This window comes from Pseudopodoces humilis, chromosome 1 (genome assembly GCF_049639895.1).
Source record: "Pseudopodoces humilis isolate 2021_Gansu_Grassland_sample_001 chromosome 1, ASM4963989v1, whole genome shotgun sequence".
Taxonomy (NCBI): Eukaryota; Metazoa; Chordata; class Aves; order Passeriformes; family Paridae; genus Pseudopodoces; species Pseudopodoces humilis.
The window spans coordinates 96,149,575-96,155,797 of record NC_142200.1 but is presented as its reverse complement, the minus strand read 5'-3'; positions in this window follow the sequence as shown (position 1 = coordinate 96,155,797).

Genomic DNA, 6,223 nt, shown 5'->3' with positions numbered 1-6,223 from the left:
GAGTTAGGAGTTCATGTGTTTTTTTCTTAACAAAATATTGTTATTCTCTCCAGAAATGCCACATACAGCTGTATCCAAAGTCCAATAGCCATCATCAAATCCAAAATGTATGAAACGAGTGGCCTTGACAGTAAATAATTTTTAAAGAATTCAATATTTTGCCAGCTATTAATAGGCTTAAGCAGCAGAGAGATTGTTTAAAATTGGACATTGGTAGGACAACTCAGGGTGAATTTTTTTAAAATTTATGTAATGTGGCCATAAAATTGTCCACTCATCTCTATTTATTCCATATTCTTCTATTGATACCCAGTCTAAAATCAATAACTTGCATGAATTTCAGACCTATGTCAATGTGATCAGAAGTCTTTCTAAATATCATTCAGTATTTAAAAACATTGGCATGGGCTCAGAACTATCTACTTTCTTTGACTAAGAGAAAAGGGTAAGGCACAGCTTAGCACTAACCTAGCAAAGCCTGATCCCCCATCAAACAAACGTTTAAGTACTGATGCATTGCTGCAGGGATGGGGCTGATTTGATAAAAGGAGTTAATGGGCTCTAGGAAAAAAAGCATACAGTTTTTAAGACAAGAAAATTAATCACTCTTGAGTAGCTGATTATTTGGTGGAAGGTTAATTGGATTTGTGGGCTAGTGGTTTTTTTGGCTGACTGATGATTCTTATTTCTGAGGCCCATGGAACTAAATCTTTTATTATTTTGGATTTTTGCATACTCCTGAGAAAATCAGAAAATGCAATTTTGAAAAAGCCTGTCCTACTCACTGTACCTAGTATTTCCATCCAGCTGTCTCTGGAAATTGTTGTCTATCATTTAAGCTGCTTGTTTTGCTTTTGAGCACATCATGCACAACTCTACTCCTGCAATGCCCAACCCATGTGTTCATGTTATGCTCCCAGAGAAATCCCTCCACCCACACAGCTGAGCATCTGACCAGCCATGCATGTGGCCCGTGTTTTGGGCGGTGGCTCCCTATTACTCCAACAGTTTTGTTGAATAAGGAGATTTAACTGCTCCTGGTATGCACCCTCACAGAGGATAAGTGCTGCACTCAGCAGCTTTAGCTACATTTCATTCAGTGTTAACAGTATTTTCCATTGCAAGTGATGCAAGGATTATTTGATTTCTAATGCTTCAGCTTATTAGTGGTCTTTTATAACAATGGAAATAAATTATACTAAAAGTTTAATCCAGCTCCCATTTGTTTAGAGTACTATAAGCCTCTCTATTCTATTCTGAACTATTGCAGTGTATAAATAGTATTTATAGTATCTAATCTTTTCTATTTAAAGTTGTATATTATTTAGAGGGCTGTAATACAATAAATTAAGGAAGGCACAGTTACCATAGCAATCAGTATTATAATATATCATAACTGAGTGAAAGGTATTGCACCATATGGAAATAATACTGCCTCCAGAAGACATAAAATATTACCTTCATCTTACTACTACTAACATATTTTTAATGCAATATTTTTAATTTGAAAATCATGGTGCAGTTGGTTTTGAAAGGGCAAAATTCACAGTTTAACAAATTATTTCCAAATGTAGATCTCTTCTAAGAACGTTGTGTTATTGTATCGTCTGTTATTGCCTCATCTTGTAGAGCCCACAACATAGGACAACAGATGACTTAGTTCAAAAGATTGTCTATTGTTTTAAATATTTTTAACATCCCAAGGAGGGAGCTGAGTTGTATTTATATGTTTAATAATTTCCAGATTTTTGAGCTGCTAGTCTGTTCAGTTGTCTGGAAAAAAATGGCTATTCATCTTTTTCAGTCAAAGATGGTATTGGACCTCTGGTTAGACTATTAAAGCAAAACTGCTCCATTTTATTGAGGCATATTTTTTCCTTTTTGCTTACCTCTAACAGAGAATAATGAAAAAAAAAATAGTTTTTAATAGCATTCCATTGGGTTCCTTCTTTTGGTCACACATGTGGATGTGGGACTGACTGTGTGACCCACATTTTCTGATGGCAAGTTTAATAAATGTGTCTACACTTGAATACATTTATCAATATGGATTGTTCTATTAGATATCATTATTGTATTACATATAACAATATGCTATTCCCATAATAATAAATACTTTGTCTGTCAAATCCTTAGATTTATAGAGAGGTAACTTAGCTTAGAAAATGTGACCTAGTCTCTCTCCAAAGTGACTTTTAATTAACTTCTCATCTAAGGAAATTCTCAGTGTAGATTGTTATAAGGCATTTCAGTCCTTAAGCAGATTTAATTTAAAATTCTAAAGAAGAAAAATGTCAGTTTTAAAGAAGAAAAGTTAAAGTCGTGTACCTCGTTCAGATGAGCTGATTTTGTACAATGCTAAGAATTTGGAGGAGCAATGAAGAATTACAGGAGAGTATATACTGAATGAAGCTGCTAGTGAAAGTCTTAAGCTATATTGGTATGTGTTATTAACAGCAAGACTGCAGTAGGCTTTTTAGTGAACTTATTCTCATAATTTGGGTTTTGAGAAACTTTGTCTGTCAATAAACAACATTTGTTTTAATTATAAAATGCTACATAGGTTCTTCTTTTAAATTCAAATGAATAGTGATAAAATATGCAAGTGTGTATGTGGTCCATAGAAGAGAGTGACTATAATTTTCATGCTGTACATTCCTTCTAAAGTCATGTATGAACTAGAAGCAATTAAAGAAAATAAATTAAATTGGTTAAAATGAAGAGTAACATTTTAAATGGGAACATGAAAAGAGACAGTCTTTATCTTTAGCTTCTGTCTGGAATAATAAAAGTCTTTTCTAGGATATTTGATGGTAGATGAGGCCAGAAAGCTCAGGAAGAACCTGCTTGAAATCACGTTTCTAGCAGGCTGAAACAGTTGTACATTGTACAGAATGCATGTAGGAGGGATATGGCTGCAGAAATAGGACTATTATCTTTGTCATTACAACCCTTTCCATGTCCTACTGTGATAATATGAGTATTTAAAAGTATCTATCTATCTATCTATCTGTCTATCTGTCTATCTATCTATCTATCTATCTATCTATCTATCTATCTATTTATCTATCTATGAAAACTGCTGCAATTGTCATGCTTCTGACCAATCTGGCTGAATTCAATGAAGAATTTTAGTGCAAAAATAGTCTAAAGTGTAGACTATAAAGAAAAAAAGAAGACTGTAAAGATATAGAAGCCAATAAGGACAGGGATAGACTCATCTTTCTGCAAGTGTGGGAAATTTTTCTTGTTTTTTAGGACAAGGAAATACTATGCAATGAAAGAAGTTACATCAGATTCTGTCAGTTTTCGTCCATAATTTTGAAGTTTTCTAAGGCAGACTTCAGAAGTCTTCCTTCAGAACTGAATTCTGGTTTCAAACCCAGCATCCCATACATAACAAGTTCTTGAACAGGTTACACTTTGAATACCAGCAATGCCTAATGTCCTTTACATTTCCTAGATAGTAAGGGGAGAGATGTATTCATTCCTTTAATCTCATAGGGAAGTCTTATGTGCCATGATTTACTGCCAAGTGAGGTCTGATATGCAGGACTTGGTTCTCTTTCCCCTCCTGCCAACTTTTCAACATTCTAGCTCCATTAATTCTTACCAATGCTATGAAAGGACAATCAAACAAGTGGGAGCACAAGGTAAAATGGATTCCACAAGTTACAGGACTGTCATAGACTACCTTCCTAAAAGTAACTCCCCGTGAGAGATTATTTTGTTTAACTGAAAATTAGTAGTATTTCTTGTAAATGTTCTCCACAATTACTTCAGATGTCGTAGAATGATAGAATCATTTAGGTTGGAAAAGACCCTTAAGATCATTGACTCAAACCATAAACCTAATACTGCAAAGTCCAGTACTAAACCATGTCCCTAAGTGCTACATCTATGCATTTTTTACATGCCTTCATGGTGACTCAACCACCTCCCTCAATAGCCTGTTCCAGTGCTTGAGAACCCTTTTGGTGAAGAATTTTTTCCTAATATCCAATTTAAATCTCCCCTAACACAACTTATAGCCTTGTCCTCTCATCTTAAATTTTGAGGTGAGCCTCAAATGCTCACATTTTAAAATTACTTTTAAAATGATGTTCAATAGTAAATAGACCACAGTCCTTCTCCTGTAGTAAACAAGAGAAGATTTCCAGGGATGGTGTTGTTACTCCAAGTGTCTATAAAAATCTACATGATCAAGTAGTTTGTTGTAGTGATATCAGATCACTAAGTTGAGTTGAAGTAGTGAGTACAGAAGCTCCTGTTTCTGCACTGCGTGCAAACTCTGTTTTGTACTAGTCTGCTAAACCTAATGTCAAAGGGCCGCTCATTTGTTTAGACCCAAATGCTTCCAGGTCAACAGGAATATTGTCAATGACTTCAGCAGCAGGAATGGGATTTGATTTAGTGCCCTTGTTGTCTGGTCACACCCATGTGTATAACAAGGAGATGTACGTATCTTTTCAGCATCATTTGTGACATTTATCTTTCTGAGAAACTACTGTACACAGAAGAAGCAGAATGTTTGTTTATATGCTATGATTTGACTTTCAAGATTCTCCTAATAACTGACTGAGTTTGTGACTCAGAGCCAAAACCAAGATATACAACACTCTTGTGAATAGGCTTTGTGCAATGATAACTGCGCTGAAATTTGTAACCAGCCTTATTTAAGATCTGTTTAAAAAGTCACACTAAATTTCTAACTAACCCTCAGGGAGATGGAATTTTGAAAAACAGGAAAACAGGAAGGAGCATCAGACAGCACGTGATATTAAGCATGAGTTATCAAATATGTCATATGTGTTTCTGTTCTCTTTCTAGGTATGTGTTTTTTGAGACAAAGAATTTTTCTGTCATTTTACTGTGAAATTCTTCCTTACAGTCTATAGCAAATCTGAGAATACTTTTCTGCAGTTTCCATAACCAGAGGCCAAATTAATGCCCAAAACTATGCTCTGGCTAGAGACCCTAACTAATGGCTTCTAAAAGGACAGAGATTCCCATTATACTTGATGGATTCAGGATCAGATTGCTCACAGTGGTACTACTGCACTGTGCCAATCTCATCAAGAGATATTGTACTGTTGGGAAATAATTTGAATTTTCCAGCAAGTATTGTTAGCTATGATTTGATTTTTTATTCCTGTTCTGCTTTGGGAATAGGTAGAAATGCCCACTGAAGACATATTTGCAAAACAGAGAGCCATCTATCAAACAAAATTTGCTTGTGAGACAAACAATTAAGCACCTCTTACCCATAAGAATTTCTCTTATATTTTAAAGTGTCTACAGTAATCCTTATAAGTACAGGAAACTTAATTTTCTACAGCAAGCTACAGTTTTTGTACTCTGATCTTGCTCCTTTATAATTCTTTGGATGGTCCTGCACAACTCTTGTTGCATGTCATTGTAAAGAAAATAGAATGAAAAACTAACAGGCTGGTTGGGCACACACTGTGCAATACACACTATGAAGTGCATAAAGCTTCTGAATATACAAATTAGTATATTTTGTTGAAATTATGCCCTGCACTTCCAAGAGAACAATGCTGTTTCTGAAATCTTCTTAAAAATATGGGGCTACATTGTGGGAAAAAAAAAAGAAAAAGAAAAAAAGGACTTAATTTAGAATTAATATTTGAGCCATTTTAAAAGAGGTTTGCTAATCAGAAACAATGTATTACTTGCTCTCTGTCAGTGTATCTATGATGGGCATCAATATTATTTAATTAATTAGTAGAGGTACTCAAAATTATGAATGGCTTATAAAATGGAAAGTATAAATACTGCTGTCTTCCTAGAGATTAAAGTCCTAGGTAAAGAAATGATATAGGGAAGTAAATCGAAGGAGAGTGGGGTCTGATGGCAAATAATGTGAGTGGGTTTCCTGGTATTAGTGGTGTAACTCAGTTACTTGTAAAAATGATGTGTGTAATAACTGGTTATTTAAAGATTGTAACCTGTAATTTAGGCATTAGCAGCCAAAGGGTTGAGATGAATAACAGTAGGCATTCAGATGGACCTGAGACCTGCCCAGTGTGATCAACAACAGGATGGACCTTAACTCCCGTGAGACCAAAAAGGCTTTGGGTATTCGATGTTGCCCAGTGCTGGACTAAGATGCATAGTCTGACATCCAAGATAAAACAAAACAAAAAAGTAGAGTTGGAAAGAGAGAAGGTATCACAAATATTGACAATTGACAGTCAATAAT